This window comes from Solanum dulcamara, chromosome 7 (assembly GCF_947179165.1).
Source record: "Solanum dulcamara chromosome 7, daSolDulc1.2, whole genome shotgun sequence".
Classification (NCBI taxonomy): Eukaryota; Viridiplantae; Streptophyta; class Magnoliopsida; order Solanales; family Solanaceae; genus Solanum; species Solanum dulcamara.
In genome coordinates, this window is record NC_077243.1 from 60,312,279 (window position 1) to 60,326,129 (window position 13,851).

Genomic DNA, 13,851 nt, shown 5'->3' on the forward strand with positions numbered 1-13,851 from the left:
TTATAAGAAATGATAATATAGAATATAGCTTTGTATAGGATAGAACCTTTGAAGTCATTGTGAGAGAACATACCTTACTTTGTGAAAGATATTGTTATCTGAAATAAGCCATGTTATCTATAATATGGAGTCTAGTGTTTACCTTACATACTGAAAAGAGAGGGTCCAAACTTGCCAAGGTACTAACCTACTAAGAACCGCCATTCCTAAGAGGATCTACTAAGCTACTAAGTAGTCAAGTATCAACTATCGGGTGACCTTTTCTAAGGAATCAAGCCTCTACTAACAGGTGATCCTTCTTTATACGGTGGAATGTAGTTATGAGACAAGGGAAAAGGAAAAAATTCCCCACTAAACTTGTCTCGAAAAGTTAGTTACATGCTCAAACTTTCATGGAAACCTATTACACATCTAATGTCATGCACCGAGAGGGTACCCTAGGTATGGTCGACACTCGAAGACTATTATTGATCCCCAAGTGAACCATTTGGTACAATCACACATCCATTCATTCATTCATGCACTCATTGGAAGACTCAATACAATATAAAAGACATTCGGATGGGATAGCCAACTCAATAATTCCAAGAAGTATAAGAAATTTAAATCCAATATCAACTTAACTTCAACTCAAGGAAATAGTTTGAAATATAGAAGAAAGACTCAATATTATCACTAGCCATATACGAAGCCTCTATCAATATCAAGATGGTGCCAATGATAATTTCATGGCTACCCAAAAGAAATTACTAAAATAAAGATGAAATAAATATGATCCCTCTAAAATGCAAGGAGGTCTCCCCATTCTCAGAAAAGAAGTAGATATTCAACGGAGCACTTGTTGATGATCTCTAGCACCTGTATCTGCATCATAAAATGATGTAGGCCAAAAGTCATCAATACATAGAATGTACGAGTATGTAAAATGGTAGGAAGTAAAACCAATCAACAATACTTACCTCAATATCATCAATAAACTCAAAGGACTCAACTCAAAGGATATTAAAATTTATAATATAACAAAACTTTTCAAAATTGACTCAATCACCCATAATCTCAATCAAATAATCTTATTAGGTAAGATTATATCCTATTTGGGAATGTATCTAATAGACAACCATTACCTATGATTCAGTGATGTACAATGAAGTTGTGTCATTGCCACACTCTTCCAATACTTTGCCAGGGTAAGAGATGAATCACTATCATTGGATCCACAATCTATCAACTTCCATCATTTTGGGACTTAAGAGGTTTAACCCTCCATCCTACACTGACTATGTAGTTCATGGGATTTGAATGGTAACTATAATCTTACCCAATTTGGTGCTCCATACTCCTCCCAAGATTCAATGCTCATAATACAAATCAATCCCAATCAAATTAGTCAACGAGTCTCATATAGACTCTTATCAGTTCATTAGTTCTATCCAATCAGTCCTTTCAATCAATAAATTACCCAACCATTCCCATATTATTTATTTAAGAGTAGTTATTGACAATCATTTATGACACACTCAGTTGAGACCATTCATTTGGGTTCAATTAGGAAGATATGAAGGACTATCAAGTTTCATCAAGACTATCATCACGCTCACATTCCAATAACAATCATGCATTCACAAGTTCAAGGCTCTAGACTAAATCCTTAGGCATATACATCCAATATTAGTCAAAATAATATTAAGGTTTATGAAGTAATTAGTTTTAAATCATTTTTTCAAGAAACATGTTCGTAGAAAAGCATCAATTATGCAATATAATGTAAAAATACATTAACTTTAAGGAAATTCTCAAAATATACAATAATGGGGACTCAATTCATTCACAAATCAATCTATCACAATCATGGAGAATATGGAAGAACAAATTTCATGCTTTAGCTTAGCCTTATATACCTGGGATGAAGAAAAGACAATCAATTTGACAAGAAATTGCTTGAATCTTTTGAACCCTAGCCTTTCCTCCACTCCTTAGCCCTAGGTCTCTAGTTAGAATGCGTAGAATAGACTTTGAATTATTTAGAAACTCTTTTAATGTCAAAAATGACCTATATCACTTGTGGGTTAAGTATAGAAGGAGTGGAGAAAAGATCGGAATTTTTCTCCTTAAAAATAAAACTGGGTAGAAAATTTGGCCTATGGGAGAACAAGTGTGCGACACGGACTTGTTTCCTCATAGATCATTTTTTTCCAAAACTTTTCAATGGTGATTTGAACCAAGATTGACCAAGTCCATGATGCGGATTGCTTTGTATAAATATTCTTTAGTCTAGGGGTATTTTTTGTAATTTTACTGGGTGTAACATTATCTCCCTCTTAGAATCATTTGCCTAGAATGAAGAGCCACTAGAAATGGACTTGAGGCATGAAGAATAATCGAGACCTAATCAAATCAACTAATTAATCAAATCAAACAAAGTAGATAATCAACTATTTAGACTCAAGAATAGACAAATCAGCTCAAGTCAAGAATGGAGACATTACCTTTGATATTCTTGTCATTAGGCATGAATAGATGTGAGTATTTAGATTTTATATCATCCTCAGCTTCCCACATGGTTTCCATAACAAATTTATTTCTCCACAGGACTTTGACTAAGGCAATCGCTTTGGTTCTCAATTTGCGAACCTGACAATCAAGAATTTGAACCATAATTTCTACAAAGGACAAGCTATATTTAACTCCAATACTATTAGTGGGGACTACTAATAACGGGTCTCCTAAGCACTTTTACAACGTTAAGATATGAAATATAGGATGAATAGCGGCTAACTCAGAAGGTAACTCCAACTCATAAGCGATTCTTCCAATCCTCCTCACAATCTGGTAAGGACCAATGTATAAGGGACTAAGTTTCCCTTCTTCCTAAACCTCATGACAACATTTATTGGTGAAACTTTCAAGTACACCCAATCATTTACGTCAAACTCTAAGTCTCTCCTTCTCATATCAGTATATGATTTCTGGTAGCTTTGGTGTAATGACCTCCAGGTCATTTTCTTCATTCTCTGATATTTTTCAGCATTTAGAGCTTTTTTACAGTGATCTCGAGTCATTTATTACTTCTTGGCACTAACATTTCGGTTTCCTGGTCATTCATACGTGTTATATGTCTGTTTCCTTGTCCTAGAGCTATTATAACTTGAAAAGTTGACTTCGGTTATAAATTTAGATAAAAAACCTCAAAATAAAATTCTAACAATTCCATCAATTTTAAAATGGCTAAATTAGGCTTGTATCATGGTCAGCACGAGTACTGAGGCAATCAGTACTAGTTCAGGACCATTTGGCACTTCTTTCTTTGAAATTTGAATTATTGTTGACCTTGGTCAACATTCTTGAAAAATACGCTTGGATGAAAATTTTGACCGCGTGGTTAATTCTGTAATGTCGAGCTTGGTCTAAAATAACCCTTTGTTTACTTTTTAAGGCTTCCGGTCTAATACCGAGGACTTTGTGGAATTTGTCTCAAAATGACCCTCGTTGTAGGACACACTTTCAGTCATAACAACCAGATATGGAAATTTTGACTATGCCATTGAGTTTGGAATGTCAAATTTGGTAGGGTAGCCTATCTCATTTGCGCGCATGGGATTTTGAATAAATTTTAGCACCCCGTCAGAATATTTGAACTTGTGAAATATCAATTTTTTAGCAGATATCTGGTGCAAGGAGTTTTGTTCTCCATGATCGCGGGCCCTTGGCCGCATTTGCGGAGGTCCTTGAAGTTTCTCTCCGCATTCGTGGGGCCTTCGCCACGATCACGGAAGTGTGAAAGCATTGCCTCTGTATTTTTGGGCCTCTGGCTGTATTTGTGAAGCCTAAGCTTCTTGGTCTCCGCGTTCACATAGCACTGTAGCCGCGTTCACGAAGTCAAAGTCTTGGCCTTTTAATAAAAGACCAAGGACGATTTCAACACTTCTTCCTCAACTTCAAACATAGATTTCTCCTTCATTACAAGCTCAATTTAGGTGATTCAAAGGCCCAAATTCAAGGGAATTTTGTGAGAAATTTGGTGGTGAGCTTCAAATATGGAGAGAAGCTTTGTGTGAGGTAAAATATCATAATTAGCTTCTGTTGTAGTTATTTTTGGAGTGGTATTTTGTTGAATTTGTAGAGATTGTATCTTGATGATATGAACTCCATTTTTAGTGATTTGTTAGGCACAATTGTGAGGTTTTTCCCAAGGAACATCATGGTACAATTTTCTTGGAGTGGGAGGGTGTCATTTGTGAGAATTAGTTGGGTAAATAAGTTGCCATTTGTATCCTCTTTAGCTTAAATTATGTGGGTTTTTTTGCATGGTTGTCTTGCACCATTTTTGACCTCGAATTGTGTCATAATTTTATCCTTGAGCTTGGGGTGCATATTAGGACCTATTTTTGGGGTCAATTCTGAAATTCCTGATACAGGTCCCACGTTGTCCGCTTTAGATCTTAAAATTGGCTCGTCTCCAAATTTGATAATTTTAGTGTCAAAACAATCATATTGATGAGGGATTAATTTTTTTTTAGCATGGCTACATTTGGAGTTGATTCGAAGGGCGAGAGATTCATTGTAGTAGATTTTAAGAACGCATTATCAGCTTCGAGGTAAGCTACAATGTCCTTCTTTTGACTGAACTCTATTAGATATTATGTAGTATATTTTACATTTGACTTAGGTGAGTATTTTCCGAGATTAGCATTACCTTTATTTGATTTTATTTTCCTATTTTCGGGTGAGCTTTAGGCTAGAATAGTCCCGTAATAACCTTAGATTAGGGCCTTGGTTGTGGTGTTGATTTAGCATTATTATCTTGTTTAGGGTTTTTATTGATGGCCTTAGTCTAGGTTTGATCCTTAGGTGCTTTATCATGTGTTTAATGCCCTCTTAGATAGGTATAGCTTTTATAGGGCTCATTATGGATATGATACTCTTTATTCTAGTGCCTGTGTCCTCTGGGGCTCATTGTAGCCATAGGTTTGGCTTAGTTGTTCTTGTTGAGAGCTGAGGTGGTATATTTAGGAGTAAGGCATCGATCTTAGAAATATTTCACCCCCTATCTCATTCTGAGCCATATCTCAATTACATTGCTTTTGTTTAGAGGTAGACTTATGATGTCATCTCACCTGTATCTATTGTTGGGTCTGAGGTCGTATCCAAGGAGTGAATGGATCCTAGGTTAGTACCTTGACTTGTTTATGTGCTAGGTCCTAGTATTTCCTTATGGCTCCGTGTATCTTGTTTGTATACTGGTGATGGCATGCTTGCATTATTTGAGCATATTCACACATTTTGTGGTTTGATCTTGGTGTTAACATTGGAATTTTCATTACTACTTTTTGAGATGTATTTCTCTCATTTCTACTATTTTAAACTAGTTTTAATTGGAGTCGTAACACTTGGATACTTGGTCACTGGTTTTTGGAAACTTATGAGGCATCGGGGACGTGCTCATTTTTATACTTGAGGTATTAGAAGCATTTGGGATGCACTCAGTTTTACTTGGATCTTCGACGCCCCTGGGATTTTACTAACCTAATGGGCGAACCCCTATTTAGGGTGGTCACGGTTGAGGTTTCTTGTTTACTAATATCCGGGGTGGCGTCGCCCTTTCTATATCATCTTAGCTTCTTGCTCTCCGGTACCACTAATGAGATTCAATATGTATATATAAGACCTATTTCGGGACTAGGCAGTGTATATGGACTTCCTGTGTCCCCTATGGGCCCCTTTAGAAAGTGCACCACTAAACTAGATGAGGGAGTCGCATGGGTCCCAATTTGCAGGTCGGGGGCCGAGGCGGGTCTATACACTTGTTGTTGTTGTTCTCTTAGAGCCACTGATGATGTCACTGGTTTTACTATATACTTGCATTCATTAGCATCACCTATCACCAACATACTTATATTGTATGGTCTCTTGATTTTATGAAGGCCAAGGGCATGTTTGTTATTATTTATACCTTTCGGGGGTATGGGCGTCCGATTAGTTATTATCTAATTATACTTGCTCTTATCTCTTATTATATTGTTGTTGGTACCTTTCGTATGACTAATAGTTGGTCTATGTGGTATTTGAGTTGAATTACGGTTAGTCCTTCCTGCTAGGCTCAGTCGGAATAGTTCTTAGGTGATTATATGGTTAGAGTTCTCAGTTAGAACTGTGTTTATATTAGTAGAATCTTATTATGCATTCTTCCTGTTACTCAGTTGTTGGATTGCATTTCAGGTAGGTTCTTTGACTCTGCTCCTTAATTTATATCTTCTATCTCTTTTCTTATTTCCTATTATTATTATGATAATTCCTTATTAGTTACTTATGTAGTATTTATCTAATTGTATATTCATTATACTTACTTTATCTGTGGAGCTCAATTGGCCTATGCCTACCGAGTACCATTCATTTGATACTCATACTACACTTCTACCCCCTGAAGGTTGACTTGGACTGGTACAGAGCAGCTTCTGATTCAGAAATTTGGTGAGCTCCTAGCATTTTGAGTTGCCAATTTCCATCCATGCCAGATTAAGACTAGTGTTTACTTGCTTTCAAAGACTCTCTGTACTTATATTGTATTTGTAAAAGCCTTGTACTTCTATTTTGGTTTAAATGCTCGATTATTGACTGATGCTAGGTCTTGAGGTGGTTTCTTGTCTTTGTTTCAGTTGTTGTTTCTCTTCTCATTAGCACTCACTTTCCACTTTATATATACATCTTTCGTTTGATAGCCGTTGCCTCTAGTTTTAAGGTTAGGGTTAAGGATTAGGTTTACCTACTGGTGGGTGTTAGTAGGTGCCATCAAGACTTGAGAAATTAGGTCATGACAAGTTGGTATCAGAGCTATAGGTTGACTGGCATCGTTGGTATGAGGGTAATCTCTAGTAGAGTCATGTGAATCAGTGCGGGGACTTCTGTATCCTATCTTCGAGAGGCTATAGGGCATTTTTAGGGAATTCTGTTCTTGACTCCTTATCATTGTGTCCTTGTTTTGAATAATATCTAAAATGATCATTTGGAATCCATTCTTTCTTAGATGGATAGCATGAGTTTCTTGATGGACATGGTCGGAGCATAAATTGATTCTACCAGAGATTTGGCAGGTGGTTCTCAGGCTAGAGATGAGTTAGCGGTTCCTCGGCATGGTTCATCCTCAGTATCAGACTATGTCATAGAATTTATTTAGTGGGCTGGGAATAACCCAACATCATCCCCTATGGATATGGATATGAGCTGGAGTTCATCTGAGGGTTATCCTTGCCACTCCGTTTGGTGTTGAAGTATTTGATAGCAACTATTTCTACCTTTTCCTAGATTGTTAGCCACGTAAGGAAAGTGGAGCAGGCAAGCTTTAAGGCTTATAGAGGTAGTGGTAATAGGCCTCTCCATCAACACAATGGTGACAACATCCCACTTCAGGGCGAGTATCAGTTTGGTGAGAGTCATTTTTTTTCTAGACCCATCAGGCTCACAATGATAGTACCTCTAGTCTTATGAGGTTTTAAGGCAGGATTTGGAGTTTACAACGGACATGGTACAGGTCAGACTTCTTAAGGTGAGTATATTTGGCCTTCGAGTGTTAGAGCTTATCCTACCCTATTTTGGTCCTTTCAATAGAATATAATTGGTGGTAGTTACTATGAGGCTAGGGAGGAAGGCCACCTTATTGGGGAACATTGAAGTGCCCTAATATAATCAGCTAGGAAAAGGGATAGCTATAAAAGCCATCCCCTTCATGATGGCTCTAGTGCCAGTCTGAGTCAAGGCTGAGGTGGCGGACCTCCAGCTTTAGCCAATAGTCACAAGGGTGTTATGACTGCGGTTCACTTAACCACTAGTCCCGGGAGTGCCCTAGTAGAGAGTTGATGTTTCATGCTCCTTATATTCACTAGACGGTGGTTTTTGGGCCTTTTCATACCTGTAGAGAGGTTTTTGGATCTACTAGGTCTATCTCTTGTTGAAGTAGTAACGGTTTAGAAACTCTCCATGCCTTGCCTTGGTGATATTCTTTTGAGTTTCATCCAAACTAATTAGCCTTCCCTTCTATCTTCCTTACCATTAATTTTATTATGGTACTGACCCTTATTGGATAAGTGGCTAGACCAGCTATTTTAGTTTTGGTAGTTGTGATACTAGAGGATCTAGTTGGCGTTAAAGGTCTCCTTAGTTGTATATTGCCTAGTGGGCTAGTGGCTGAATAGCTCCTCCTACCATTTTTGCATAGCTTTAGTTGCCTTGGCTAGTATTTCTCTTCAACAATCCTAATTTGTTGGCCTAGGCGGCTATATTTGTTGTTGGGTATCGTTGGTTTAGTTCAAGGTTGTGGGTTTTCGAGTTGAGATTAGAGATTTAGGGTTTGTCTGGGGTGTCTCCTTGTTTGGGTTCTTTTCATCCTCCAATGTTCAGATAGAGTATCTAATTCCTTCGAGGTTGGTGTTGTAAGGTTTGGTAGGCTATTTTCAGATGACGTAGAGGGTTTTTAGGATAACTAAGACTAGCAGAATGCCTTTGGTGGCTTGGGGAAAATGGATTTGGAAGCATCAGACAAGTATTTGGAATTTTTGAGTGAGTTGCATCTTTCATGCTCCTATATAGCTTATTTTGGTGGTTTGGGTTTGGTTTGGTCTTTCTCAGTTGAAACCTGATATTTTTGGCCAAGTACGGGCAAAGCGAGCGAGAATTGGAACCCAGGAAGGAATTGGAGGAGTTTTGGGAGTTTGAATGGAATTTGATGATTTTCCTCTCAGGCAAGCTCGGTGACAATGTTTTTCTATCTGAGAGGGTGTTCAAGGGTCTAGCGAAGCATACGGGCATGATACCCTCATCTATTTTTGCCTTCAGGTAGTGACTATGCTTTTACTTTCGCAGACGAAAGTTCTTTTAGTAGTAGATATTGTAATCCTTCGGGTGATTATCTCTATTCTCTGATATTTTTTAGTATTTAGAGCATTCCTACAGCAACCCAAGTAATTTATGACTTACTGGCACTGATAGTTCGGTCTTCTAGTCATTCTCTTAGGTTTATGCCTGTTTCCCTATTTTCGAGCTTTTATAACTTGAAAAGTTGACTTTGGTCATAACTTTAGGAAAATTACCTCAGAATGGAATTTTGACAGTTCCATCAGTTTTGGAATGTCAAATTATGCAAGTAGCATGGTGGGCACGAGTGCCAATCAATTGGTACGAGTTTAGGATCATTTGGTAATTTTGCCTTTGAAATTTGGCCAATAGTTGACTTTGGTCAACATTCTTAGAAAAAATGCTCGGATGAAAATTTTAAAAATGTGGTTAGTTCCAGAATATTGAGTTTGGTCTAGAACAACTCTTCGTTAGGTTTCTGACACTTCCGATCTAATCCTGAGGTTGTTGTGTAATTTGGCTCAAAATAGCCCTTGGGTGTGTTACCCACTTTTAGTCGTAATGACCTAGTATGGAAATTTCAACAGTTCCATTGAGTTCAAAACATCAAATTTGGTGGGGTAACATATCTCGTTTGCCCGCCCAAGATTTTGAATGAATTTCGAGCACCCCGGAGGAATATTTGAACTTGATAAATATCAACGTTTTAGTTGATATTTGGTGCAAGGAGTTTTATTCTCTGCTATTGCGGGCCCTTGGCCATGTTTGTGGAGGTCCTAGAAGTTTTTCTTCACCTTCGCAGGCCCTTCACTGTGATCGCGGAAGTGTGAGAGCTTTACCTCCGCGTTCGCGGAGCATTGTAGCTGCGTTCGCGAAGGAGAAGTCCTGGTCTTTTAATAAAAGACAAATGACGATTTCAACACTTCTTCCTCAACTTTAAACATAGATTTCTTCTTCATTACAAGCTCAATTTAGGCGATTCAAAGGTCCAAATTCAAAAAAAATTCATGGGAAATTCAGTGGTAAGCTCAGAATCTCAAGGAGAAGCTTTTGTGAGGTAAAATTTCATAATTAGTTACTTTTGTAGTTATTTTTGAAGTGGGATTTTCTTGAATTCGTGGAGATTGTATCTTGATCATATGAACTCTGTTTTAGTGATATTTTAGGCTAGATTGTGGAGTTTTTCACAAAGAATGTCATGGTATAATTTGTTTGGAGTTGGAGGGTGTCGTTTGTGAGAATTAACTGCATAAAGAAGCTGTCATTTTCATCCTCTTTAGCTTAAATTATGTGGATTTTATTGTATGCTCGTTTTGCATTATTTTCCACCCTAAGTTGTGTCATAACTTTATCCTTGATCTTGGGGTGATATTTACGACCTATTTTTGGGGTCAATTTCGAAATTCCCGATGTAGGTCCCATATTATCTGCTTCACACTCCTAAAGTGGCATGTCTCTGAATTTGATAGTTTTAGTGTCAAAATGATTGTATTGATGAGTGGATTAACATTTGTTGCATGGTGCTGATTGGAGGTGATTCAGAGGGAGAGAGCTTCATCATGGTAAATTCAGAGCATATATGATTGGCTTCAAGGTAGGATATTGTCTCATTCTTTTGACTCAACTCTATTAGATATCATGTAGTATATTTTACATATGAATTAGGTAAGTATTTTCCGAGATAAGAATTCCTCTCATTCGAATACATACATGGTGTGGTCCCTGATTTTATGGGCACTAGGGGTATAATTATCACTACTTGTTTCTTCCTGGGGTATAGGCGTCCGGTCGGTTATTGTCTGATTATACCTTCTTTGTTCTCTTGTTGTACTCTCATTGGTAGCTTTGTTAGTCTGATAGTTGGTCTATATGGTATTTGAGTTGGAGTGCGGTTTGTCCTTCCTACTAGACTCAGTTGGAATAGTTTCTAGGTGATTATATGGTTAGAATTGTCTGTTAGCACTGTGTTTTCATTAGTAGACTCCTATGATGCATTCTTCCTATTACTAGGTTGTTGGATTGCGTTTTAGGTATGTTCTTTGAATTTTTTCCTTAATCTATGTCTCTTGTCTCCTTTTCTTGTTTCTTGTTATTGTTGTGATAATTCATTATTAGTTACTTATGCAGTATTTACCTGATTTTATGTTAATTATACTTGCTTTATCTGTGGAGTTGAGTTGGATTATGTCTACTGATTACCATTCATTTGGTACTCATACTACACTTCTGCCCTCTGTAGATCATAGTATGGGTTATCACCATTGACTTGGACTGGTGTGGAGCAGCTTTTGATTCGAAGATTTGTTGAGCTCCTGGCGTTCAGAGTTTTTGATTTCCATCCATGCCAGATTAGGACTAGTTTTTACTTGCTTTCAAAGACTATCTTTACTCATATTGTATTTGTAAAATCCTTGAACTTATGTTTAGGTTTAGATGCTGGATTAGAGCTTGTTTCAGTAGTTCTTTCTCTTCTCATCAATACTCACTTTCTACTTTATTAATACATCTTTCATTTGATAGCCATTAACTTTGGTTCCAAGCTTAGGGTTAAGGATTAGGATTACCTACTGGTGGGTATTAGCAGGTGTCATCACGGCTTGAGAAATTAGGTCATGATAAGTTGGTATCAGAGCTCAAGGTTGATTGGCGTTGTTGGTATGAGGAAAATATCTAGTACAGTCCTGCGGATTATTACAAAAACGTCTATATCCTATCAAATGGAGGCTATAGGGCAGTTTTAGGGAATTATATTCTTGACTCCTTATTGTGTATCCTAGTTATGAATAATCTCTAAAATGATCATTTGGAATCTATTCCTTCTTAGATTGATAGCACGAGTTTCTCGATGGACACGGTTGGATCGTCAGCAGGTTCTACCAGAGTTTCAGCAGGTGGTTCTCAAGCTAGACATGGTTTAGTAGTTCCTTAGCAAGGTTCATCCTCAGTATCAGACTATGATATGGAATTTCTTGAGTGGGCTTGGAATAACCCCACATCATCCCCTATAGAACTTGATATGAGTTGGGAGTTCATCAATGGATTATCCTTGCCACTCTATTTGGAGTCGGAGCATTTAATAGAAGCTGGGTCTAGCTCTCCTTAGATTGTCAGCCATGTGAGGGCAGTGAAACAAGTATGCTTTGAGGCTTACTGAGGTAGTGGTAACAAGACTCTCCATCAACACATTGGTGATAATATCCCACTTCAGGAAAAGTCTCAGTTTGGCGAGGGTCATCTTTCTTATTGACCCATCAGGCCCACAGTAATTGTAACTCAGGTCCCAAGAGGTTTTCAGGTAGGATTTGTGTTTACAGTAGATAGGATACATGTCATACTTCTTAGGGTGAGTATATTGGGCCTTCAGGTGTTGGAGCTTATCCTACCCTAATTTGATCCTTTCTGCAAGATGTCATTAGTGATGGTTTCTATGAGGATGGAGAGGAAGGCCACCTTGTTAGGGAGCATCGTAGGGCCTTGGTACAGCCAAGTAGGGAAATAGATAGCTATGAAAGCTAGCCTCTTCAGGGTGGCTCTATTACCGATTCGAGTCAGACGTCTATCTTTGTTGTTGGGTATCGTTGGTTTGGTTCTAGGTTATGGGTTTTGGAGCTAAGATCAGAGATTTGGGACTTTGCCCAGGGTGTCTCCTTGTTTTGGTTATTTTCATCCTCTAATATTTAAATAGAGTATGTAAATCCTTTGAGGTTAGTGTTATATGGTTTTGTAGGAAATTTTTGGATAACGTCAAGGGTTTTTGGTATAGCTAAGGATTGGCAGAACGCCCTTTGTGGCTAGGAGAAATGAATTTGGAAGCATAATATAAGTATTTTTGAGTGAGTTGCATCTACCATGGTCCTGTATATCTTATTTAGGTGGTTTGGGTTTGATTTGGTCGTCCTTAATTGAAACCTAGTGTTTTTGGTCAAGTGCGGGCAAAGCGAGCGAGAGTTAGAACCTAGGAAGGAATTGGAGTTTTGGGAGTGTGAATGGAATTTGAAGATTTTCCTCTCAGCCAAGATCAGTAATAGAATTATTTGATTTGAGAGGGTGTTCAAGGGTCTAGCGGAGCATGTGGGCCCAATATCCTCATCTTTTTGTGCCTCCAGGCTAAGACTGTGCTTTTACTTTATCGGACGAAAGTTCTTTTAATAGTGGATGTTGTAGTGGCCCTATAGGTCATTTTCTTCATTTTATGATATTTTTCAATGTTTAAAGCTTTCCTATAGCCACCCCAAGTCATTTATTACTTGCTGACACTGACAATTTGGTTGCTTGGTCGTTTATTTTGGTTTTATGCCCATTTCCCTATTTTAGACCTTTTATAACTTGAAAAGTTGACTTCGGTCATAAATTTAGAAAACAACCTCAAAATAAAAATTTGATGGTTCCATCAACTTTGAAATGGCCAAATTAGGATAGAAGCTTGGTTGGCACAAGTAGAGAGGTAATTGGTATGGGTTTAGGACTATTTGACACTTTTGCCTTTGAAATTTGGCCTAAGTTGACTTTGGTCAACATTCTTGGAAAACACACTCGGATGAAAATTTTGATAGCGCGATTAGTTCTGGAATGTTGAGTGTTGTCTAAAATGATCCTTCATTTACTTTTGGAGGCTTTCGATCTAATTCAAAGGCCGTTGTGAAATTTGGCTCAAAATAGCCCTTGGGTGTGAGGACTCATTTTTAGTCGTAACGACCACGCATAGAAATTTAGACTGCATCATTGAGTTCGGAATATCAAATTTTATAGGGTAGCATAACTCGTTTGCGCGCATGTGATTCTGAAACAATTCTGGTCACCCCGTCGAAATATTTAAACTAGAGAAATATCATGTTTTTAGCTAATACCTAGTGCAAAGAGTTTTGTTCTCCTCGATCGTGGGCAGTTGGCTGCGTTCATAGAGGTCCTGGAAGTTTCTCTTTGCATTCGTGGGGGCTTCGCTATGACCGTGAAGGTCTGATAGACTTGCCTCTTCATTCGTGGGCCTCTAGCCGCGTTTGCGAAGGC